General features: G+C 45.6%; 1 pseudogene; it reads right to left on the bottom strand.

Annotated features, from left to right (window-relative positions):
* Window positions 1-23,639: 23,639 nt before the first annotated feature.
* LOC147701030 (uncharacterized) overlaps window positions 23,640-25,750 on the bottom strand; it is a 64,632-nt pseudogene continuing 62,521 nt past the window's right edge.

Here is a 25,750-nt window from a genome sequence, read left to right as displayed (position 1 = left end):
ATGACTCATTTTATGTGATTCTGTGCTTCAATATTTGGGTGGAAGTGCAATATTTGGAGAATTAACCAAAGTATATTATACATGATAAAGTTACAGTTGAAATTTTTACTGTTAGAATTTGAACAAATAAATATTATCATTACAAAACATGGGCCTGACGTAGAGCTTGGCAAAAAGAATAGTGTATTGTAGGAAGCTGGGTTTTTGTTGCCGTAGCACCCCCATACCAAGTTTTGCCCCTGTTATTTGATGCAACTTTAAATGGAGTGTACTGGGTTCCTGCTAACCAGGTCCCCAGTGCCAGTGTTCTTTCCGTACAAACTATATAATTGTTTATCAATTGGCAAAACATTTAGCATCGTCTGTAAGTCCCTAGTAAACGATACCCTGGTACCTAGGGTCTGAGATTCTAAAGGGGCTCTCTAAGGGCTGTAGCACGAATTGTGCCACCCAAAGGGACCCCTTCCAAGCACATGCACGGCTGCCATTGCAGGCTGCATGTCTTCGTGCAGACAAAAGTGAAAACACGACATGTCATACATGCCTGTGTGACATGTACCCTACCACTGCATATGGTATTTCTAGGTCAGCTCTACAGCAGGCCTCACAGCCTGTGCTGATCAGCCCTATTGGCTTCGAGGTCAGATGACCAGGGAATCCATCTTAAACCCTGAATTAAACACTGGTGAAAACGAGTTCCCCTAGCTACATGATGGCTTCACTGAAAATAGGGATGTTTGATACCAAACATCTTGTCTTGATAAACCCACACTGATGTCAGTGTTTGGAGTTATCAATACATGCACCAAGTGTGCACCTTAGAGGTTACCCATGAAAGCCAGCAGTCTCTGGTGTGCTTGATGAATGGATTCTGCCAGACTGCTACCAGAGACATTGTTATGACCTCCTAGGGTGAGAGCTTTAGTCTCAGGAGATCCATCACTAAAGCCTGTCCGGGAAGAGGGTGTAACAACTCCTCCCACAGGATGACCTGATGATGAGCCTCCAAGCTTCTAAGGAGCCGTTGCCTTTGGAATGCAAATCTGGCTCTTATCAGAGGAATGGAAGCCACCCTCAAGGTCCAGAGCCCACTTGGCACCTGGACAGGTGGGAACATTGGCTAGTCAGGTAGGCGTGCCACCCCAGGCTAGTACCCCCCAAAGATGGGCTAACTTCAAAGTGGATATGTTTTTTCAGAGTTAGCCATCTTTGTGATGGCATACCTAGGAATTATGGGGCAGGGTTATGCTCACTTCCCCCGGAAGTTGCGTTCAGCTAGAGTGCCACCCCTCTACTCCCAAGATGGCATCTCCACGCTCTCAAGAGTGGTCCAGCACTCCCTCTGCACAAACGGGACTTCCCGCGGCGGACCGAGGAATGAGGGTCAAAACAGGTAATGGCACTGTTTGTCTGGCAGCGCTCAAGTTAAAAACTGTTAAAAACTAGTTAAAAATGTAAAATGACCCAACCTGTGCAAAATGAAAAATACAATAGCAGCAATTCAAATAGCAGCAGTTCCTGTAAGCGTGGCTGTGGTATCTGTCCAGCGCCCTAATCATTTCCTAATGTGGTCATTTAGGGGGTGTAGTGACCCCAAGGATCAGTATCCCATTGGTATCTACCCTACACTCCCCTAACTCCCATAAGTTCAGTATGTAGGCGAGCCCTGTCACCAGAGAAGCAGATCCTGATGACCTAAGAAGAGAGTGGAATCCGAAGAGTCATGAAAGAAGAGAAGAACACTTGACTTGACTCCAACCCTGCCAGCCTGTTTGCTGCCCTCATGGAAAACTGCGCCAAAGTCAACTAGTACTGCAGCTGCCACTCAAGAAACTCAGAAGGACTGCCTGCTTTGAAAAAAAACTCAAGACCTACTGTGAACAGCCGAACTGTTCAGAAGAAACTCTAATGAAGAGAACCTGAGGCTTCAAACTGCCAAAACCCAACAGCTGAAGCAACCACTGCTCCCTCCTAGACTCCTGTACATTGTTTGCAGCCTCTGCACACAGCCTCTGCTTGAATGCGACTGCTGCTCAGGTAAGGAAAAAACTTGACTCCTAAAGGTACCTCTGCACCCGTCGCCCCTAGGCCTTGGAGAAGAGGATCAAAGGTGCCCCCCCGAGCTCTGCAAGGCCTGAGCTTGTTGGATAAACCCAACTGCAGTCCTAGCCAGCACTTACCTGAACAATTTGTCTCTGATGCCAAATCATATATAATGGTACTATGTATTCTCATAATTTGGTGTGGATCTCCTTCTTGAGTTGTGTTGCTATTCATTTATCATTATATATATTTTGCAAATGTCTTATGCTTGTGTTAAGGCTAAGGCCTCTCGACCACACTACCCTCTAGGTGAGCCCTTTGGTATTGAACAGCAAGCCCTGTTTACTAGTCCAGGAACTCCTGGACTCCTTACACAGTATATCAGACTATTGCTATACTACATAAAGAGACAGATTTTACACCTATTGTAAGAAAATAAATCATTCTTTTGGAAGGGTGGTTGCTCACCGCAAGAAATATTGTCACCAAGACCAGATTAACCAGTATCTCATGCAGCAAAGTGCAGCAGCTGCAAATGTACAGAAATGTGGTATTTTTCTCCCCTTCCCTTGTGTCGGCTCTGAAATCAGCTGCTGTGTTCCACAGAGACACATTTGCACCATAGTGCAAAGGTATCTCTGTGAGTCTAGCATAGGTTGTGTACTAGAAGAATAACCTTCCAGTCCAAAATACTATCCTTAGGGCTAATTATAAACATTTCCCACTTTATATGTGTGATGTACATTGCAGCACACATGCAAAGTAGGAAAATAAAGGAGAAAAAAACATTTCTCCTTCATAGCGTCTGATTCAAGTGTGCACTATTTTCTGATGCTAAACTGTGTCTACTTTTTTAAGTAACTTGGGTTTAGCAACAGAAACCTTGGGTGGTTGCAAGGGAATGCCCATTCACCATCTATGGCACAGAGTAATGCAAAGCAGCGCTATACGCTGCTTTGCATTACTTTCACATTATTTCCAGCATATATAAATTGGAAAAGATAATATTGCGAACATTTGTGCCACTTTCACGACACATACATGGCGTAACAATCTTAATAAATGCTACAGAGCAGACAGGCTTTACTTGGGCAATGTGTAAAGTATTTATGCAGTACCAAATCTGTAAGCAAAATACAAAATAGTAATTAGAAAAAAATAATTTTCTAATTATTAAAATACAATTATTTTAATGAACAAAATGATAGCAACACAACAAAAATCCATTTACAATTCTAAGTAAAAATGATGCTATGAGCACTAAGTACCAATGAAAGTCTAAGGAAATGGTGGACAGGAACCTGGGTATTATTTCAGGCTAACTTCAATGAAGTGCTGGTAAGATACACCAAGCAGGTTCCTCCCGGTGAAAGATTTCACCTTCTGACTTTGTCTTTCGTAAGAAGCTCATAATCCACTAGGGAGGAAATCTTGCAGCTGTATAAAAGGTAGTAACATCAAAATCCTACACCTTAGAGATTAATTCTCCTTGGTGGCTCTGAAAGTATTGAAAGTGCAAAAAGTTACAACTTTTCAGGGTTTCTGGAGCAGCTCCTCTTGAACGCTTTTAAGGCTCCCAGGACCCAAGGTCAGCACCTGGAGGCAGGATTGATTCTAGCAGAGGTCACCGAGAAGGTGCTGTCCAGGTGTAAATATTATTGATCACCTGGTCACATTACAAATACGGCTTCTTGATGCTTGTTGTATCCCTTCAACAACACAGGAAGTCACCTAACCACCCCCATTTCTTTGTACTGGCTAGACTAGAAGAGGGAGCAGGTCAAGTCCTTCAGGTTTCTCTCAAGTCATGAACAGCAGGTCCAGTATTTTCTAATGACCTTCTACAGCACCAGAAAGTGTTTTGCGAAGGGTGCCTTGAAGTGTCACATTTATGGTTGACACCAGATATTGGGTATGGATAACTTCTGTTCCTCCCTAACCACCAGGAGAAAGTTTCATGGGGCAACCATACCAACTCATGCAGCAGTTCCTGTTTGCCCTCCTGCCAACATTCCCACAGTGTTATTTATTACAAAAATTCAAGATAGAGAAACCCCACCTTCCTTGTGCAGAGTCTTGGTTCCCACCAAGAGTGTTATGGGGTCACATTATGCATGAGTAGGAACTTCACCATTTTACAAGTTCACATTTTAAAGTTGACATAATTCTTGTACGTTGACATTTGGGACACATTTGTCTGTGTGCAGTAGGCATATTATTGAGAGCCTTGGACATTCTGTACAAGGGCTAAGGGCACTGTCACTTGTTATTGTCTGTTCAGCTCAGCAATAGAGCTATCACAAAAGAATCAACAATGGCAACCTGACTGTGGATTCGGCATGGTTACATGGATGAAGTTTGTTATATAAACAACATTACTGCTTTGCTTAGACAGATGAGCATTTTATTGACACTCTCAAGGTCATCCCATGCCGGAATTCCTGCAGAGCTGAAACCTGTTTACCTCCTGAGAAGGATGATGTCCCACTCTACACCAAGAAGGGTTTTCAGGGGGGGGCGCTACAGGGCACGAAGCAAGATGGCCGCACTTGTGTAAGGTTCTTGCGGTTCGGGTTAAGATCCGTCCATCATCCTTGTCATCTCGCCAATTCAAGGCTCAAAAAGCAAAGATTTATGCATCGGAACAACGCTGCTTCCATTCAAGAACGAAGACATACCTGCCTGCTGTGCTCCAGAAATAGTCACCTGGGTGGAGATCCCTGCTGAACTCTGGGTGGAGGAATTCATGCGGTGCCCCCTCTTGGCTCCTAGGAAGCTTGGTTCCGGTCCAGGGAAGGCATGGCTTGGCAGTTCGGGCTGGACTGTTCCCATGAGGCACAGTGTCAGACTGATTTGCATATGGCCATGTCTGAACTGGGGTGGCAGAGTGGGCTAAAGAACGGTGATGGATTAAACCCAGATCTGTGACTGGGTGTGAGTGTTTGATTGGTTCAGATGCTCCGTCCATCACCACCCCCTTTCGTACCGCCCTCTTGGCTCCAAGCTTGTGGTCCTGAGGCCGGACCGCTGCGACTTCCGGGCCTCCGCGGAGGGGGGTGGCCATTGTGAGGACAGGCTGGGGACCTGGAGGCACTGGTGAGATGACAAGCGGTGAGTGTCTGATATCCCCCGGGGCTGGCTGGCCTTCCTGAGTGGTGGCAGCCATGTGAGCGCCTATCGCCGCTTTGCCGAGATTGAACCGTGCCTTGATTGGCGGCCCAGCTGTGCTCCTTTGCCCTGCTGCCCCACCTGCACAAGTAATCCACGTCGGATAGGGGCTTGATAACTGGTACGGCATAGGTGCAGATCACCGGAGGAAACTCCTGGTGATGCACTGAGACTGTGTCCAGAAAATTAGAATTTGCGACAAGCACAAGAGCGAGGGCCTGCCCTGCAGACCGGATCCGGCGCTACCTGCGAGACACCCTGCGGCTCCCCCTGAAGGGGTAAATTGCACCATAGTCTTATCGGGCGCGCATTGGGAACGCCGACGGAGGAGAGATACGGTCTACAACTCTTAGATCCTTTGTGCCCCCCCGGGCCCTCTGTTAAGCATTGAACTTGGGGTGTGCACATGCATGCCTGGCCCTCTCTGGACTTGGGAAGATCTGGTTGACCAGTATTACTGCTCACCCCTGGGGTTCCAGCAATTGCACCCTGCGGGCTGCCCTAAACACTGAGTGATGCCTACTGGAGACACTGACAGGGGCATCGCTGAGAGTGTATACCCCAACACTGAGATGCTCCCCAGGCATTTTCATGAGCCCTGGCACGTTCCACGGGTGGTGTGCACAAGATGCGGCCGCTGGTCCGACCCTATTCTCGGCTTACTCATCCTATTTGGCATACTCTCTGGGGTCAACGTGAACTTGGGGAAATCTCAGATATTCCGTCTTACAGATTCCACAATACAGTTTGAACCTGACTACCCCCTTGCGTGGTGTGCGGATACAATCACATACCTTGGCATCCATGTCTCCCACTCCCAGGAGGAGCTTATACACTCCAATTATGGACGTACACTAGACCTACTAACTGACATGATCAGCAGGTGGATCGCACAGCCCCTCTCCATGGCTCTGATCAAAATGGTAATATTGCCCAAACTGCTCGACCTCTTTACCAATATTCCTCATGCTCCTAGTCAACACTTTTTAAAAAGCATTAAAACCCAGCTAATCTGTTTGTTGTGGGGTGGAAAACAACCCAGGCTGGCATGAGATGTCCTCACGCGCCCCATTGATGCCGGAGGATTCGAAGTCCCAGATATGCAGCCCTATTTCATCAGTGCCCAGGCTCACTTCGCAGCCTACTGGATGCAACCCCCCTTACATGCCTCACCTACCAATCGAAGATGGATACATGGCCCCCACAACTTGCACAGATTACCTAAGCAGTTCCGCAGTCCCCAGACACCTAGCTTCCACCACTGTACAATGCACCACCATTGCCTGGCGTGATCTGGTCCATAGACTCCAATGCTCTGTACTCTATTCGCCACTAGTGCCATTACAGGGGGGTAAACACGATCTACCAGTCACGTGGGAGGGAGGATGACGCCGCATGCTACGCAAATTGTCCTGCCTCACTTGGGGCCAATTGTACACACACTGGAAGTTCTGCACCAGTGAAGAATTCTTTGGCACCACATCCCCCACTCCCTTGGAGCGATTCTATTATGTGAGGCTTACTCAATGTTTCCCGCTAGAACCTCCTGTTATGCGTCCTCTTCACACTCAGACCCCCTTGAGCATGTAGTGTCACGACTCTATCGCACAACTCAAGGGGAATGGGAGGGGGACCCTGCTCCAGCCAAGGGCAAATGGGAGGAGTAACTGGGATATTCCTACACTACTGAGCAGTGGTCCTTTTGCAGCTGCCAGACTGGAGAATAGTAGACTAGGCCTTATACATTACAAATATATTCACTGACTATATTACACGCCGGCTCGGCTACACCGCTTGCACTTGCGAAACACTGATCGCTGCAACAGATGTGGAGTGATGGGCGCTGACTTCGGGCACTTGGCCTGGGAATGCCCCCCGACAAAAAGAGGACATTATACGAGACGTGGAGGGGCAGTGCAAGGCAGAGGGTTCCCTAAGGATGGGGGCGCATTGACTGTACTGCTTTGTTGGTTTTTTTGTGACTATACACTCTGGAATAATAAACTTGGGTGGCGAACAATAGTTAAAAACGGAATCTGCAATACTTGGGCACTGCAGGTGAATTCTGGCATTATTATTGTGGCTAAGTGACCTTGATGTTTAAAGGTACTTGCTTGAGACCTGTGTTGATAGCTGACCATAATGTTTGCCCACCTGACGTGGCCGGCCAGATGTGGTTGTAGGCGGCTTGCTCTGTTCCTTTCCCCAACGCATTCGGCAAAGAATATATCATATTGCAATGCCAGCCCGCTGAGATGTAGGAACTTTGCTGTGTCAGATCTGAACAGTGTCAATGAAGGTCTTTTTGGGAAGAAAAAGAAAATAAAAGGCGGGCTTTCAGATTATACATGCCCATAGGTACACTGGGAGTTAGGTCACCCTACATTGATTCTGGCAGATCTACCCACCTAAGGTATATTAGGATAAGGAGTACTAGGTAGGAGCATAACTATAACTATTCTCATGTGTAAGCATCTTAATCTATGTAACAGCACAATGGCTGAATTGTTCTTTTGCTTTACCATTCTTGTGCTGCTGATTAATTTGTTTGATTCTACTGGTAATTGTAGCTCATGTATTTTATACAAGAATCATATTGCTTCAATAAATATTGTAATGCCAATTCGAGTATTTTTTGTGTCTCTCTTTGGACAAGCATGAGTACCAAGCAAAAAGGTTGTAGATCTTTTACCATGATTTCCTTGGGCAGTCAGGATTGTCATGTTCTGAGGTTGCACATACAACCTGTTACCTTTATAGTTTAGGGTTACAGATGGTGCACTGTCAGTTAGCCAGGACTAAGGACAACATACTTCGATGGTGTGCATGAACATGCACAGTTTTGATGTTTATGTTGTCCAGCAAATGCACCGTTTTACTGAGAAAGTATACGCTGTAAGACAAGAGGTGGCACCAGAAAGATGAGTAGAATCTCTTTTGTGATCATTCTAGACTGGTTACTTCAGCAGCTATCCTTCCACTGGCTAGAGGGTATGAAGGCTTTTCTTCTTCTTGTCTTACCTTACATTTACTTGTGTAAGGGCAAGACCCTTTACAAGTTAAAAAAGTTTCTGGGTTCATCCCAACTGGTCTTTTTGAATGGGTAAAAAAAACGATGTTTGCTTCTACACCAGGAGCAGATTACCAGGGCCAACTACTGACTTTGAAGCAGCCAACGAGTTAAAGATTGGACTTTAGGAGCTTTAGGCAGGAAAAAGATAACTATCCGAAAGTTACTCTTCCTAAATATTTATTGAAAATCTAACTTCATCAATGAATTGAACATAGAGTAAATGGAATTTATTTGTATTTTATTTGAAGAGTTTTACATAGAGCCAAGAAGACCATCACGGGTATCAGAGCGCTTTAAAATTATTAGAGAGAATATAGTTATGCAATGAAATAAATTGAAAACTAGGCAGAAGTAGAGCATTACAAGATACAGCAGCATCAGAAAAGACAATACCAAAATAATCAAGTATTAAAAATGGTGGTATAAACTAGAACTGTACAGTCGAAACAACACCCCGGCTGAGGGTGGTATCCTCTCAGTGATAGGAAAATTAGATCAGGCAAGACAAAAAACTTAAAAGGAGGCAGTGATCATAATATCACAATATAGTACATGATTCAACAGGCAGCATTCCCAATAATGGAGTGGTCTACTCATTGTTGACACAGAGAACTCATAGGGAAAATAGTGAAACAGTAATCTTCAGGTGTGGTTGATAAGTATAAACTGCTTGGAGAGGGAGTTACTAGGGTATAGGAGAGACATTTGCTCATGAGTAATAGTTTAACTCCTTTCTTGAAGGGTTCATCATTAGATCTGAGGGGAGGGAGTTCCAATATCTTGGTGCGATACCCAGGAAAGCTCTGTTTATAGATTTTCTTTTTAAAGAGTCTCTGAGGTGTCAGTAGTAAAGTGTTGGAGCTTCTGTAGAATCTAGGATCTCCCGAATGTTCAAGCTTCTGAGGGAGAAAGTTAGGAGTATAGAAGTGTATAGTTTTATGAGCAATTCAACAATTTTCAGTTGAATTCTTGCCTCATAGGGGAGCCAGTTGAGGGCTTTCAAATGAGGAGTGATGTGATTGTTTCTTTTTGAACCTGTGAGGAGCCTTGCAGCAAACTTGAGGGCTGTTTTAGATTTGGGCAGACCGCAGAGGGTCGCACTTCCATAGCCTAACCTGGGTATCACTGGGGCTTGGACAGCACACACTAGGTCATCACAGGGTAGGAAGGGTTAATCATTTCCTTAGAATGCTCATTTGATGGTTTGCTCCTTTAGTGGCAGCACTGATGTGTTTCTGCATATAATGGTTCTTATGAAGGATTATTCCCAGTGATCTTAGTAAGTCAGTAACTTGCAGTAGGTATTTGAAGGATGATAATTTCTGATGGGAGACAATATTGGGTGGGTTGATTAGGAGGTATTCAGTTTTGAGTATGTCTAGTTTGAGGGATAAAGTTGGATATCATTGACGTACATGTAAGAGTGAATGTTAGATGAACTTACCATTTCTGTTAGTGGCTGTTAGTGGCTCCATGCACAAGTTAAAGAGAGTCAGTGGGAGGGAGGAGCCCTGAGGAACACCTATTGCACCCGGAGCAGTCTTAGACAAGGACTGATTTACCTTGACTTTTTGTGTTCTGTTATGGTGAAACAAGGTGAACTATTTTAAGATGGTACCTGAGATTCCCATCCTGCATTCCAATAGTTCTAGTAGGTAGTCAAGCTTAACAGTATTGCATGTGGAAATAGGCCAAGGAGTGTTAAGAGTGAAGATTTATTTCGATCTATCTTTTTTAGCGCATCATCCACTTTGTGTGTAAGGGCCAATTCTGTGCTATGCCCCGGGAGGAAAACTGATTGGAATTGGTCAAGATGACGGAATCGGTCAATGTGGTTACATATTTGCACATGTGTACTTTGTTCAAGGAGCTTCACAAGAGTTGGGATGTTGGAGATGAGGCAGAAGTTATTTAGGTCAGTTAAGTCTGTCATTGTTTTTTTCAGGATAGGCGTGACCCTCTTAATGCTTTCTTGGCATTCAGGAAGGAGGCACATTGGGCCTGTACTTTCACCGTAAGATCTGATAGTTACCATGTCTGTCCCCCCCGGCTATTGTACTTTCCATGATCTCCGGCAGATGGCAAGGCACATGTCTTGAGGGCTCCGTATTTGAGGCCTATCATACCCATCACACCTCCACTGCTGTACGAATCCTCTACTTTCTTTTTACTTTTTACCCTATGCTCCTCACCCTGTGTACCCTGCACATACCCCCAGATGCCCCCCACCAAGGAGAACCCAACCCAACATCTCCTTGGACTTGATGTCAGTCCTGATTTCTACCTCTTCAGACCACCCCCCACCAACATTTAGACTATCACATGTTACCTAAAAGCTGCACAAAGAACTCCTTGAAAGCTATAGCAAATCAGGCCTAGACCTTTTTCTCTTTCAGGTCAGGTTGTGTAGTAATAGGTTTGAGTTATACAGTAAGGTGCTTACGTGACAACTTACACATTTGAATTCTGTGTCTTTCAGATCTCCCTCCCAGCTGTCTCCTTCATTTGCTTCCCTTCCCTAGATTGATCCTCTCAATTGACTACGCTATTACAGCATTCAGCAGTTAGGCATATGAAAAGGTGGACCCACTTGAGCATCGCATTGATCCAGAGGAGTTCGTCCAGTTGACAGAAGAACAAGCCCACAAATTATTCTCCTCTTGGTCAAGGCAATTTCAATATGGCTCTCTTGATGATGTCCTTAAAACTTTGTCCATGGTCCAACAGGACGTGGTGGCTTCTGGAGCTGAGGCAACATCCTTGCAGTATCGAGTAGATTGCTTGCAACTAAATACTTATGAGGCATGAACGTCCTGTTTTGCAGGTAGTCATACTTGGCCTCTGGGTAGTACTACAACTCCAGCAGTGGTTCCTCCTGTTTCTGTGGAAGTACCAACCGCAATTCCATTGGCAGTACAGGAAAGGTACATGGGAGATGTTAATACATTCGAGGTGTTTTTCACCCAAGTATTGGTATACTTCAAATGTTGGTCCAGAGATTTCCCCACGACCCAATCTATGGTGGCATTCTTGATCTCCTATATTGGAGGAGATGCTCATCAATGGGCAGTTTCTTTAGTTAGATGAGGTAATGCCATCTTCAGGATGACTTTAGAACCTAATTTAAGAAGACGTTTCATCAGCAAGCTATGTCCTTTTTGGCTGACCTAGAAAGGCAGGCAGGGCAGTAATGTTTTAGTGATATGCCGTAGTGTGTTCCAATGTCTGACAGATGAAACCGATTGGCCAGAGTTGAGGAGAAAGGACAACACTGACATATGACAGAGGAAATTCTATCTTATATTCTTCATAAGTACATGTTAAATCCATAGAAATAGTTACAGTGTGTGCCTCCTTAACCAAGGAGTAGAGGGAACACAGAAGGAAAATTGTCTATGTTTGTATTATGAGCATAAAGTCAATTTTTCCAAGAAATGCATAGTGAAACCCAAAGGGAAAAATGTGTCACCAAAAGTAGCCATCCTTGATAGGGAAAAGGACTCCCCTCAGGAAAACTAGGTGGCTCAAAGCCATAGAAGGGAAGCCTTTGAGCATCCATTCAGTCCCTTCTTTGAGTGTTGACAACAAATTGCTGGTTGAATATTTCAAATTGCCTTTCCAGCAGCCACGGTCCATGCAGGTGACAGTGGTGGGGCTAGTTAAGGGGACGATTTTGAGGGATTCGTTATTTATTAAATTTTCCCTCAACATCGTTCCTCAAAATCCCCACTTACCTGCCCCCTCTGCCCCACCACTGTTACCTGCAAGCCTGCGGCTGCTCTCCAGGTGTATGTTAATGACATGTGGCTTCCAATACAGGCAATGATGAATGCAGGAGCAACTGAGAATTTCATGGATAGCAACATAGCAGAAACGTTACATATCCCTTTGTTGCATAAATCCCATAATGCATTGTACATCTCCCTTATGGGTCGCTATTCAGAAATACCACTTTAAACCATTGCAATTCAATGTTATAAATGGCCCACAGTGTGGCATCATCATTTTGGGCAATCAATGGTTCAATAAGGGGAACCCCACTATTGGTTGGTCAACTGGAAAGGTAAGGTTAGAGTCAGAATTCTGCCTGAGAGAGTGTATAGAGTCTAAAGAGACAGAAGTAAAAGTCTAAAGATAGCGACTGCAGCTGAAAAAGAAACTGCACACATATATATATGTGTGCATGTCAGGATCTTGCAACATCTCAGAGCCATCCTTCATAGTGACCCCACTTACCCGGTAGCGCATCACTTCAAGAGTAAACACAATAACGACGAAGCGTGCCTTACTTACTATGTTGTGGGGTCCATTCCTAAACTTCGAAGGGGTGGCAATAGGGAACAGAAATTAAGGCAGTTGGAGACCACAATGATTTTAGAATTTGACAGCAAATGGCAGAACGGTCTGAACGATTCGGAGGATATGTACACATTCCCCTGATGTGTTTCCTTTTGCTGCCAGTCTCCGCTCTCTTTTAATCTAGTGCGTTATGGTCTTTCCGCAAGCGTTCTGTCTCATCTGTCCAAGTGTCCTACGCAGATGTCAGCGCACAGATAGTCAGGTTCCCTGTTACCTAGTTCATTTCGAATTCTAATTGTTTTTCATATCAAATTTTCAATCGGAGTGTTGGTATCTTCCCAGGAGGTAGTCAGTTTCCCTGTTGCCTCCCATAACAGCTTCATTTCTGTGTAAATATTATGAAATTGTATCCTCTCTTCTTCATTCCTTCACCTGATATAGAGTGCACACGTTTTTCTATTTAAAATGTTGTATGACATTTTAAGACTTGTGTAAATTATGTGATTTTAGCAATGATTTTAGGCAATGATGGTCCATTTAATTGTTACTCATATTTTTACACATGCTCCATATCGGCACATCATGCACGTGGCACTTTAGTGATTAATATCTTGTTTTTTGCACACGTAGTTTGCACAGCAGTTTTTGCACAGGCGACATAAGTGTTACGGGTTTTTTAACAAAATTATTTTTGTAAATATATTGATGTTTGAAATGTTTTATGCACCTTTTTTTGTGTCTAAATGTCCCCCTGGCCAGCTTTTTTGTATGTCCTTTTAAAAGAATATGCAATGCTTTTTATGGATGGAATTATCAAGGATGTAGCCTGATAGATAAGCATTTATGCACTTTATTTTGCAAGAGACACGTGTTTTACACTGTAGTTACAACGCAAGTGTTTCTACTATGTTTATGGTCATGTGACCAAGTAGGTATGGTCAAACAGGGGGAGTGGCCATTATTTCACAGCATATAAAAATCTAAAAAGTATGTAACCAATTTGTATGTGATCAAGGGCCTACGGGCCCGAAACGTGTCATTGCTGTTGCTGCTCACCTGCGCCATTAAATACATCTGAGGCCAGATCCAGTGGTCCGTCTCCTTTGTTTGCTTCGCCGATCTATCGGATTGGAGGTTGCTTGGGGAGTTCTTTTTTGCAAATATATATATATATATATATATTTATCGTGTAGGAAAACTCTTTTTAGCCTCCGAGGTCAAGACCTGGCCGCTTGGCTTGTTGTTTGTTCTGCCCAGAAACAAAGGAGGGGTTCCGCTTAAACCGAGAGAGTCACTCGGTAATGTAAGAACAGGAAAGTCGACACCTTGAGGGATTGGAAGGACGACAGCAGACCCAAAAGTCGAAGGTGCAAATATTTTATTCATGCATATAACCCTGCACCTTAGCCATGACGCGTTTCGGGCCCCCTTGGCCCTTGATCACTAGCTCCAAAGATGTATTAACTATGGGAGTTAATACATCTTTGGAGCTAGTGATCAAGGTGTCGACTTTCCTGTTCGTGTATATATATATATATATATATATATATATATATATATATATATATATACACATATATACAAACATATATTTGATGTTTTACTAATGTACTTTTACAATGTGTATGACTTTATCACACATGCATTTGCGGTATAATGGGGTGCGTGATAAAGTCATATGCGTTGTAAAAGTTTTAGAAATTATGTCTTTGAGGAGTAATAGTCCCGCGTTATAAAAATTGCGGAGTGTTGGTATGAGGGATGTTGATTTGCGGAACATCATCACATATTCCCGGGGGGAGGGATAGTCCCTTTCTTGCTATTTCCATGGAGGCGGGCCTTGTGTCCGGATGTGCGTGGCGCAAGGCCTGTGCGCAACAGAAGTGGAAAATATCCATTGTGCGCTTCAGGCATCACCGGAAGTTAAGGCGAGATTACATTTCCTGCACAATGGCCCCTGTTTGCGCTCCTTCCGGCCCTTGGGAATAGCTCCATGCCTGACCTCCATACAGTAAAGCAGGTGCACGTCACTGGGAGCGTGGGGCAAGCACACCCGGAGCTGGAATGTACAGAACTTGGGAAGAAAAAACAATGAAATATTGGGCACAACTCTCGCTTTTTTTTTCCCGTAGTCCCGCGCCCTGCACATGCCCACGCCCCCAGCACACGCCCACAGCACACGATATGAGACATGGCATGAAGGGCGGAACATACCACACGCCCCCAGCGCAACGCAGACACGTCCACAAGGGACTACTATGCTGGCACGGTTCTTTTACCTTTTAAATTTATATGGTGGGCGTCTGCATAGCCTATGTCCTTCTGCTGCAACTGCCCTTTCCAACGCTGTATTGGGTGTTGTGATTGGTGCTGTGGTTCCTGAGATTACCCATCTCAAAGGTTTGGGCTCTCTCTTTATTATATTAGTATAGATATAGATTGTAAAATGTCTTACAAAAATGTTACATAGTAGTCAGGTAGTAAGTTTATTTCGATTCAAATGAACCATAAAAGTGCACAGTGTTAAAATATACAATTCATAAAAGACTTTAACAAACATAATGACATTCCATATCAATATAAATATCATAATCCCACACTACAAAATGTGATAAGGCCCAAAAACTACCACAAAACTGCCTTGCCAAAAGCCTCAAAAAGAAGCACCAGGAAGGGTTCATAAAAGATCCACCAGGTCACCCCAGTTAATATTCTGATTTTGGCCCAGACTGGGTCTGGGAAAATGTTGAGATGAATAAAAAGAATGAATAAATATGATGATACACATGGTTCACATTAAGCAACTTTTAGAACATGAATAATTTTCAAACGGCTAGATAAGTCAGTATGAATGCATTAGAGGTAGTTGGTATGTTTGTGGTGTTTCTCTACCTGGGGATCATGATGCTGAAATATGAAAAATGATTTCAAATTGTAAAGATAAGTGTTTATGCTGAGAAATGGTATCTTGACATGTTTAAATGATGAAAAATGTTATTAAATAATTTTGATAAAAAAAAGAAAATGAATAAACAGTTAAATTACTATAAATGTGTACATGTTCATGGACTTTCTTTTGGTTTATCTTATTATCATCCCGTATTCGAATTTATAATTGAATCATTGAAAAAGAAATAGAGGTCACAAGGGAGTTTCTCTTGGTGTGTTGTTGTTCTCCCCTCTTCTCCATTACCTAAACAAATATACTTTTTAGAGAAGGGTCCCCCAGTTCTTTGCATAGGACCCTTAACAAGCAACATTTAGTATTTCCACTCCAATACAACTAATATCAGAGAAGGTGCTGGACAGTTAAAACTAAATTAATTATTCCCATTCCAAACACAAATTATTTGAAGTCAAGTGCTGGACAGAAAAAAGAAAAATGTACTATCCCCACTCTAAATATAAATTAATTCAGGGTAGCTGCTGGACAGTAACCTAACAGAATAAATAATCCCACACCAAACATTAAATAATTCAAAAATATATTTAAGTGTAAACATAAAAAAATGTAACATCCAAAATAAATTAATAAAATAAAATAACTAAACAATCAACACAGCCTGTCAGACGGGCCCGTCTACCCTAGGGTGGTGGGCAGGCAAAAGTCTGCCTGACGTCCTCATCAGGTATTTTGTTATGGTCAGCCGAGGGAGCTTATAATAGTGCTCAACATGCTTCCATTTATTTCATGCCCTTTTCCAACAATAACAGATTTCACCCATGTTTCATCCTTTTGTATCATGCACCCCAAAAGGACAAATTCCCTAATATCCAACATCGAATAAGACATATCGAAGGCACCTCTCAGAAAGCAAAAGGTCAATTACATAGTGCTAATGAAATTAACAAAATCCAGGCGGACAAACACAGACAATAAAGTGTGTCATGTAACAAAAGTGACAGAGTCTGGCTGTCCACTCTACATTTGCAGTTTAAAAAGCTTAGTCCCTTTCCTTCATGATTCATTGGGCCATAAAAAGTGGTGTAGCAAGTGAACCTGGTAGCAGTTCTACTGGCATTACCTCACCCATTATGAATACACACAGTCTTTCACACCTCTTTACTAAAACCAGCTTGAGGAATCAAGAATGAATTGCCGATTAAGATATTGGTTGGACGAGCGTCCGACCTGCATTGTAGTAGAAATGGAACCGCCTGACAAGAATTAGTTTGGTGCCCAATCTCATAATATGATGTGACTGCCTCCACAGCGGTCGGAAGGTGTATGTTTTCTATTGTGGCTTGTACTGCTGGCTGCAGCACAAGCCTCAATAGAACAAAATGTCCTATTACTTTAGGTAATCTTCATTACTCCGGGTCCCGTAGTCCTCGACACCTTCATTCACCTAATGAGATATTATTTATAAACTATCTCTCTGACAGAAAAAAGAAAGAAAGGAATGCTGGACCTACCCTCCCCCTCCCGCCGGGAGTACATAAGGATACAGGTCCCAGCATTCCATCTGAAATAGCAAGCCAAGGATGAATGACGGTAGCACAGGAGGGAGGGAGGGAACCCATGAAGGTGTTGAGGACTACGGGTAATGAGGATTACCTAAAGTAATAGGACATTACCCCCAGGTCCCTCCGTCCTCGACACCCTCATTCACCCAATGAGACATACCAAAGCAACCACAGCAATCATCCCAAAAAAAAGATATACAACAAACCACCAGAACCAGCAAGGAAATCTAGTAATTTATTGAAATAACAGAATTCAAGGGTGAACACAACCCAACACCCCCAAAGCAAAACCGCCCTCATCACCCAGCAGAGTGAGAAGGCGATAATGCCTGATGAAAGTATTGGAAGAAGCCCATGTGGCCACCCTACAAAACTCAGAGAGAGGCACACCCCGAACCTCAGCCCAAGAGGCCGCCACCCCCCTCGTAGAACGAGCCTGAACCCCAACCGGAGGAGGGGACCCAGAAAGCGAATAGGCCAAGGAAATTACCTGCTTCAACCAGAGACCAATAGAGAAAGAGGAAGCCCTACGCCCACGAGAAGCAGCCCCAAAGGAGACAAACTGGGAATCAGACACACGAAAGGGAGCCGTGCGGTCCAGATAAACACGCAGAGCCCTGCACACATCCAATGAGGACCAACAGGGACCCCCCGGGAATCCAGAACAGAGCCCATCGCAGAATGAAGACCGAAGGGCAAAACCTGAAATTGATAGTGACACCCCCGAACACAAAATCTCAGGAAGCGACAGGACCTGGGATGCACCGGGACATGGTAATATGCGTCCTGAAGATCCAGGCTACACATGAAGTGACCCGGAAGCACCAAGGGAATCACCCTCTGCAAGGTATCCATGCGAAAGGGAACCCGCAACACCCAACGGTTCATCATCTTTAAATCAAGAACCAAGCGGAAACCCCCCGTATTCTTTGGGACCAGAAAGATCAGGGAATAGAAGCCCGACCCCACTTTCGAAGGAGGAACCTCCTGAATTGCACCCTTCAGAAGAAGATCCGCCACCCCTTGAGACAGGTGGGCCCTCCTGGAATGGCAAGCAGGCCAGGGAGTCGGGCGGAGGCCGGAATCTGGAGGGGGAACAGAAAACTCCACCACGTAGCCCTCCCGAAGAACATCTAACACCCAAGCGTCTGAACAGGACTGAACCCAGGCATCCAGGAAGAAGTGCAGCCGCCCTCTTACCAACAACCCAGGAACCACAGCCAAAGAGTCAGGAGCAAGGCTTCACGGGAGGAGGGGACCTGGCCTTACGATCCCGACCCCGACCAGAACCAAATCTCCCCTGGCCTCTCCCAGACTGCCTACGATAGGAAGGGCGAAATAAATATTTAGCCTTAGAAGGGACAGAAGCAACAGCGGCAGCAGAACCCTTAAAAGAAGAAGAGTGCTTCTTTTCTTTAAACAGTTTATGCAATTTGGTCTCCAACTCCCCCCAAACAGCATAGAACCCTGAAAGGGCAAACGCAAGGCACATGCCTTCTGCGCCGAGTCCGTCTTCCAGTCCTTAAGCACAAGACTGCGACGAGCTGCCACACAAGCTCTGCCTGAGATGGCAGCCGCCCGCACAACGTCAAAAGACAAATCGGAAAGAAGCTCCACTTGACGTTCAATGTGCTCAAGAAGACCCGAACAGTCCGTGGCATCATCCATCGACTGATAGAGCGACTTAATGTCCGACAGCAGAGACTGCGACAAATAAGTCCCATAAACGCCGGCCCTCAACGCCAGATGGGAGCCCGAATAAACCTTCCTGAGGGCCACATCTGCCTTTTTATCAACCATCCAGTATCTGGGTGTAACCCTACATGAGAACCTATCCTGGGAGCCACAAATAGCAAGATCCCGGCTCAAGCTTAGTCAATTGTCCGGTGCAATTTTGAAGGTTGCAAATACTTCTACTTATAAACCCATTAGCCCGACAATAGAAATGTACAAAACTCAAGCCATAGCGGCCGCTTCTTATGGTAGCGAGTTATGGGGGTACAAAGCTAGGGCAGAACTTCTCAGTGTAGAAAACAATTTCCTTAGACGCCTCTTAGCCCTCCCCCGTGGCACACCCCTGCTCCCCTTGAGACTTGATGTGGGTCTTCCCTCTATAGCTGAGGATCTCGAATTAAAGCCTTTGAGATTCTGGTACAGGCTTTGGACCACTAGCGAGCTTGCTCATTACAGGCAAGACCTCATACGTGTAATGAACTTGAATAAGCGTGACAGAATTCCTTGGTTGGTTTTCATTAAGAAAGAACTGTATCGCCTGAGACTCCAGGAGTTATGGGATGTTCCTGAACAAGGCTGCCAAAGGGTCTCTCGTAAAAGACTGGTGGAGATACATAAGGAAAAAAGTTTATCTACTCAGGTATCTGCACCCAATAACGGCACCTTAACAGATCGATTTTTGGTTTCAAAAAATTATTATGATTTTGAAGGTTTTATGGACATCATTTTCCCCATTTTAGCACGGAAACTGTTCATCCAATGGAGGTTAGACACCCTGCCTATCAAAACTTTTACCTGTAAATGGACAAAGAGTGATGATAATCTGTCCGGGGTGCGCTGATCGTGATGAGGAGGAAATTCATGTTCTGTTCTTCTGCCCAGCCTACAATAGACCTAGGAAATATTGGCTTGTGCCACTTTGCAGGAATTGGGGCAGAAGGAGCCATTTGCATTCTTATAGAATACTGAAAACGAGCACTCTGCCTCACATAGTCTTTGCAGTTGCCAAATACATACTGGCCATGTGGCAGATAAGAAATAAACTCCTAAAAGTCTGACCACTGATGTGAACTGTAAAGTACTCCATCTCATGAACAGATTTCCAAGGAATTCAATTTTCATGTAATGTTTTTTATACTCGGGAATGTTCTTTTTAAATGTCGAACGTTTTAAATGTTGAATGTTTTTATTGTATCTTTTATGGTCAAAGGCCCACATGCATCAATATCGGCTTTTGCGATTTCTAAATTGCGAAAAATAGTGAGTCGCAATTTAGAAATCGCAAAAGCCTATGCATGATTATTTTTTAATTTTTTATGCAATTCGGTAAAAATCGCTATTTTTACCGAATCGCATAAAAAATGCGATTTTCAAATTGCGAATTCGCAATTCCCATTCATTCCTATGGGCCAAAATGCCCATAGGAATGAATGGGAATTGCGAATTCGCAATTTGAAATTGCAATTCATCAATCCATTTCAAGGGTGGAGAGGGGGGTCTAAATGACCCCCCCCCTGCACCCATGAAATGTACTTTTCAGTAGAAGTTACATACACACATGTCCTAAGGACATGTGTGTCTGTAACTTAACAGTTTAAAAAATGCATTTTTGTGCATTTTTAAACAATTTCGCAAATTACCATGAGGTTGAACTTTGTGGTAATTTGCACTTCCAATTTGAAAAGTCGCACATTTTTTGGAAATGATGCATAGCATTTAAGAAATCGCAAAATTGCGATTTCTTATATGCTATCGCAATTTTAGAAATCGCAAAAAAGTTGTGATTTCTAAAATAGCATGATGCATCCCAAACAGCACTTTTGGAATCGCAAACGGCCGATTTTAAGGAATCGCACCGTTTGCGACTCCAAAAATGCTTGATGCATGTGGGCCTAAATGACCGAAATAAAGAATTTTTGGATTGGATTTGACATCGGAAAGAAGCTCCACTTGACGTTCAATGTGCTCAAGAAGACCAGAACAGTCCGTGGCATGTCAAGTCAGTCAAGTCAAGAAATTTATATAGCGCGCTACATACCCAGAGGGTCTCAAGGCGCTTGAGGAGGGGTGGGGAATTACTTCTCGAATTTCCAGGTTTTAAGTTGCTTTCTGAATGCTAGGTGGTTTTGAGTGAGGCGAAGGTGCAAGGGAAGTGAGTTCCAGGTTTTGGCCACTAGGTAGGAGAATGATCTTCCTCCCATGGTGGTTTTGTTGACGCGGGGAACAGCGGCGAAGGCTTGGTTGGAAGAGCGCAGCTGGCGGGAGGGGGTGTAGAAGGAAAGACGTGTATTGAGGCAATCGGGTCCAAGTTCGTAGAGAGCTTTGTGTGCGTGGGTGAGGAGGCGGAAAGTTATCCTCTTATTGACGGGGAGCCAGTGGAGGTTTTTCAGGTGAGCAGAAATGTGTTCTTTGCGCGGGATGTCTAGTATGAGTCTGGCTGATGAGTTCTGGATGCGTTGGAGTTTTTTCTGAAGTTTTGCGGTGGTACCAGCGTAAAGGGTGTTTCCGTAGTCCAGGCGGCTTGTGACCAGTGCGTGGGTGACCGTTATTCTAGTTTCGGTGGGGATCCAGCGAAATGTTTTTTTGAGCATGCGAAGAATGTTGAAGCAAGATGAAGAGACGGCGTTGACTTGTCTGGTCATCGAGAGTGAGGAATCCAGGATGACGCCTAGGTTCCGTGCGTGATCCGTCGGGATGGGTGCTTTTCCAAGGGCTTCTGGCCACCAAGAGTCGTCCCAGGTGGAGGGGGAGGTGCCTAAGATAAGGACTTCTGTTTTGTCTGAATTCAGTTTCAGACGGCTATGCTTCATCCATTCGGCTACCTCTTTCATTCCTTCATGAAGGTTGGTTTTGGCGGTGTTTGGGTTTTTGGTGAGTGAGAGGATCAGTTGAGTGTCATCGGCGTAGGAGATGATGTTGAGGTTGTGTTGGCGTGCGATGGTCGCGAGGGGGCTCATGTATACGTTGAAGAGGGTGGGGCTGAGTGAAGATCCTTGTGGCACGCCGCAGATGACTTCAGTGGCCTCTGACTTGAATGGTGGGAGGCGTACTCTCTGAGTTCTTCCGGTAAGGAATGAGGTGATCCATTCCAGTGCTATTCCTTGGATTCCGATGTTTCTGAGTCGTTGTAACAGGTTGTTATGACAGACTGTGTCGAAGGCTGCAGAGAGGTCGAGGAGGATGAGGGCGACTGTGTCTCCATTGTCCAGTAGAGTTCGGATGTCGTCTGTTGCTGCGATGAGTGCGGTCTCAGTACTGTGTTTGGCTCGGAAGCCGGACTGTGAGGAGTCGAGGGATTTGTTGGCTTCGAGGAAGGCGGCGAGTTGGTTGTTGACAGCTTTCTCGATGACTTTGGCCGGGAATAGAAGGAGCGAGATGGGTCCGTAGTTTTTGAGTTCAGAGGGGTCAGCTGTGGGTTTTTTCAGAAGGGCGCTGAGTTCGGCGTGTTTCCAGCTTGGTGGGAAGGGGCCGGAGTTGAGGGAGCAGTTGATGACGTCTCGGAGGTGTGGTGCTATGATGGAGTCTGCTTTGTTGAAGATGTGGTGAGGGCATGGGTCTGTGGGGGATCCTGAGTGGATGGAGTTCATCAGGCGGATGGTGTCTTCAATGGAGATTGGGTTCCAGTCATTGAGGATGTTCAAGGGGGGTGAAGGTGCGGCTGAGGGTTGGGTGGGTTGGTCTTCGGGTTGGTTGCCAAAGCTGTTGTGGATGTCAGCGATGTTGTCGTGGAAGAACGAAGCTAGGGAGTCGCAAAGGGTTTGAGAGGGGGTGATGTCGTTGGAGTTGGCAGTGGGGTTGGTAAACTCTTTGACGATGTTGAATAATTCCTTGCTGTTTTGGGCGTTTTTGTCTAGTCGGTCTTTGAATGCGGTTTTCTTGGCAGTCCGGATCAATTGGTGGTGTATGCGGGTGGCGTTTTTGAAGGCGTCCCTGGTGTTGGTGTTAGGGTCTTTTTTCCCGGCCTTCTCAAGGGAGCGACAGAGTTTCTTGGATTTCTTAAGATCCTCGTTGAACCAGGGGGCGTTTTTGCTGCCTAGTTTGATTTGACGTTTTTTCAAAGGTGCTAGGTTGTCGGCGGTGTTGGTTAGCCATTGAGTGAGGTTAATGGCTGCTTGGTTGGGGTTCGATGAATGGGCAGGGGGGTTATGAAGAAGCGATGTGGAGATCTGGTCGATGGTGATTTTGTTCCAGTTTCTTCGCAGAGCAGGTTGAGGGTGGTTGTGGGTTATGGTCTTATTGTAAACAAAGTGAATGCAGCTGTGGTCCGTCCGTTGGAGAACTGTGGTGTGACTGAAGGAAATATGTTTGCTGGAGGTGAAGATAGGGTCGAGGGTGTGTCCTGCGTGGTGTGTGGGGGTATTAACAAGTTGTTTGAGTCCGAGGTTGGCGAGATTGTCCAGAAGGGTGGTGGTGTTGTTGTCGTTGCTCTTTTCCAGGTGAAAATTGAGGTCTCCCAATAGAATGTAGTCCTCGGAGGAGAGGGCGTGTTGGGTGATAAAATCAGTGATGTCTTCAGTGAATTGTGCACGGGGTCCTGGTGGCCTGTAGAGGAGGGTGCCTCTGAGTGTGGTCTTGGGGTCGGTGTGGATCTGGAAGTGAAGGTGTTCGGCGCTAGAGAGGTTGCATCCATCGACTGAGAGAGCGACTTAATGTCCGACAGCAGAGACTGCGACAAATAAGTCCCATAAACGCCGGCCCTCAACGCCAGATGGGAGCCCGAATAAACCTTCCTGAGGGCCACGTCCGCCTTTTTATCAACCGGATCCTTCAGCACGGCGTCCTCCGACAAGGAAGTGCGACCCACCAGACTAGCCCCACAAGAGTCGGGCAGCTCCGCAGCCTTATCCTGCAGGGCTTAAAGGCGGGTCATAAAACGTGGAAACAGAATGCGATCCAGGTCAGCCCACTCCCTCTTCAGGACATCTTTAATAAAAGGATGCACCGGAACATCAACAGCGGCAGAAGTCTGGAACTGGCGCAGCAAAGAACCCCCGGAAGTACTGGGAGCAGCGTCATCCGAGAAACCCATGTTCTCCTTCACATGCTTCAAGATGCCCGGCAAAGCGTCCTTGTCAATGTACTTCCCTTTCAGCTCCGAGTCCCCAGCCCAAGCAGACTCATCATCAGAAGAAGCAGAGGAAACAGGAGCAGCAGCCGGCCCCTTGCGTCGGGCCCCACCATCACCCATCTCACACAGGGTCTCTCTTATCAAGCTCTTCAAGCGCGCATCCCCACCCCCACCACGGCGTCTGGACCGGGCAGGAGACGGAGAACGCGAAACATCAGAAGAAGAAGAGGAAGAGGATCTCTCCCTGTGATGCCTCTTCCTTGAACTTTTCCCCATGCCTGAAAAGAGCCAAAAACGAAGGCAAAGCAAAGCGCCACAGTAAGGACCAAAGAACAGCAAAAACCTCTACGCGGTACTCACCCACTGCCCCGGTTTTTAAACAGCACCAAAAAATGCCTGGACAGAAGCGCCTGATCCTGCCCAAAACGGAAGTCAGGCAGCGTCCCCACCGGAAGGCGTCATCACCAAGAACCAATCCGGAGACGCGAAGGAGGGCGCGCCCCCCAGTAAGCCCGGCAGACCGGGAGGGGCGGCCATCGGGCAGACACCGAGCACACACGATCCGAAATCCACGCGTGGCTCCAAGAAAGCGACCAGGACAGCCCACGCCACTCCCCCCAAGCCCGGCAGGGAGGGAGAGGCAATCCAACCAACCGAGGACATGCATCCTCAGAAGTAAATACAGCGCAGGAGCACCAAGCACCTCGCGCCACAGCATATCCTGTCAGAATGACAGAAAAAAGAAACAGATGGAATGCTGGGACCTGTACCCTTATGTACTTCCGGTGGCAGGGGGATGGTAGGTCCAGCATTCCTTTCTTTCTTTTTTCTGTCAGAGAGATAGTTTATAAATAATATCTCATTAGGTGAATGAGGGTGTCGAGGACGGAGGGACCTGGGGGTAATCACTTTTAAGACATCCATACCCCGTGTGGCAGGCACTGCATGTAGCATTGATTTTTTTGTGCCCCCCCTGACCTAATGGTAGAGGCCGCTGAGGGACAGGGGCCTTGCTAGGGGCCCCAAAGCCATTTTCTGACTGCCTTTCCAAGTCAGAAAGGCCGATATAAAGAGGGTGTTGGAAGTGGACATCACAATCTTGATGGCTGTGCCTGAGCAGGCACCATGCCATTTGGGGATTATCTGTCTGACCGACGCCTTTTGTGGGCGTCAGTCTTTCCTTCAGCATGCAGCGGTCTGACCGGCTGCATCCTATTGCGGATGTCGGACACCTGCTTCCGAGGTCTGGCGGACTGCCACCGACAGCCTTTCAGTGCAGATCTGGCCGACATCGTAATGGGCCCCATATAATCAAAACCCATCCGTATAAATGGGGAGCAGGAATATGAAGTCAATTCGATCCTTGACTCAAAATTGAAAGGCACCCAACTGTGGTGTTTAATATTCTGGAAAGGTTTTGCCCCATAAGAACTCATAAGGATTCATGCATCCTGATTACAAAAACGTTTCTATAAAAGGTTCCTTTCCAAACCTGGGCCTGTCAGCGTTCTTCAAAAGGGGGGTGTACTGCCAGGCCTTCGCCTCCAGCATCAAACCAACTTAACGCACTTTGCCCCTCTGATGAGGTGTTCTTAGGATGCACTTACAGTGTTCTTTCAAACGTTTTTTTTAGTTGCATATCAAATAATCCTCACAGTACAGACTGGGCAGCTCAGCTGAGTGCATTAGAACGTTGCATTGAAATGTGTTATGCCCAAGGTTTGCCGTTGTTGGAACTACAATACCCATGTGCCTGTGCTGTCCAACGACAAGTATAGCAACAGACAGCCATATAAATGCAGTCTAGCCGGGCAGCATGTTAGAAGTCCCGCATGTATGGAGTCAGCCGCATCGGAGGGGCACCGCGTCCCGAGAATCAAGACAACAAGCCAGCCGAG

This window comes from Lissotriton vulgaris, chromosome 7 (genome assembly GCF_964263255.1).
Source record: "Lissotriton vulgaris chromosome 7, aLisVul1.2, whole genome shotgun sequence".
Lineage (NCBI taxonomy): Eukaryota > Metazoa > Chordata > Amphibia > Caudata > Salamandridae > Lissotriton > Lissotriton vulgaris.
This window is presented reverse-complemented; position numbering and strand designations above follow the sequence as displayed.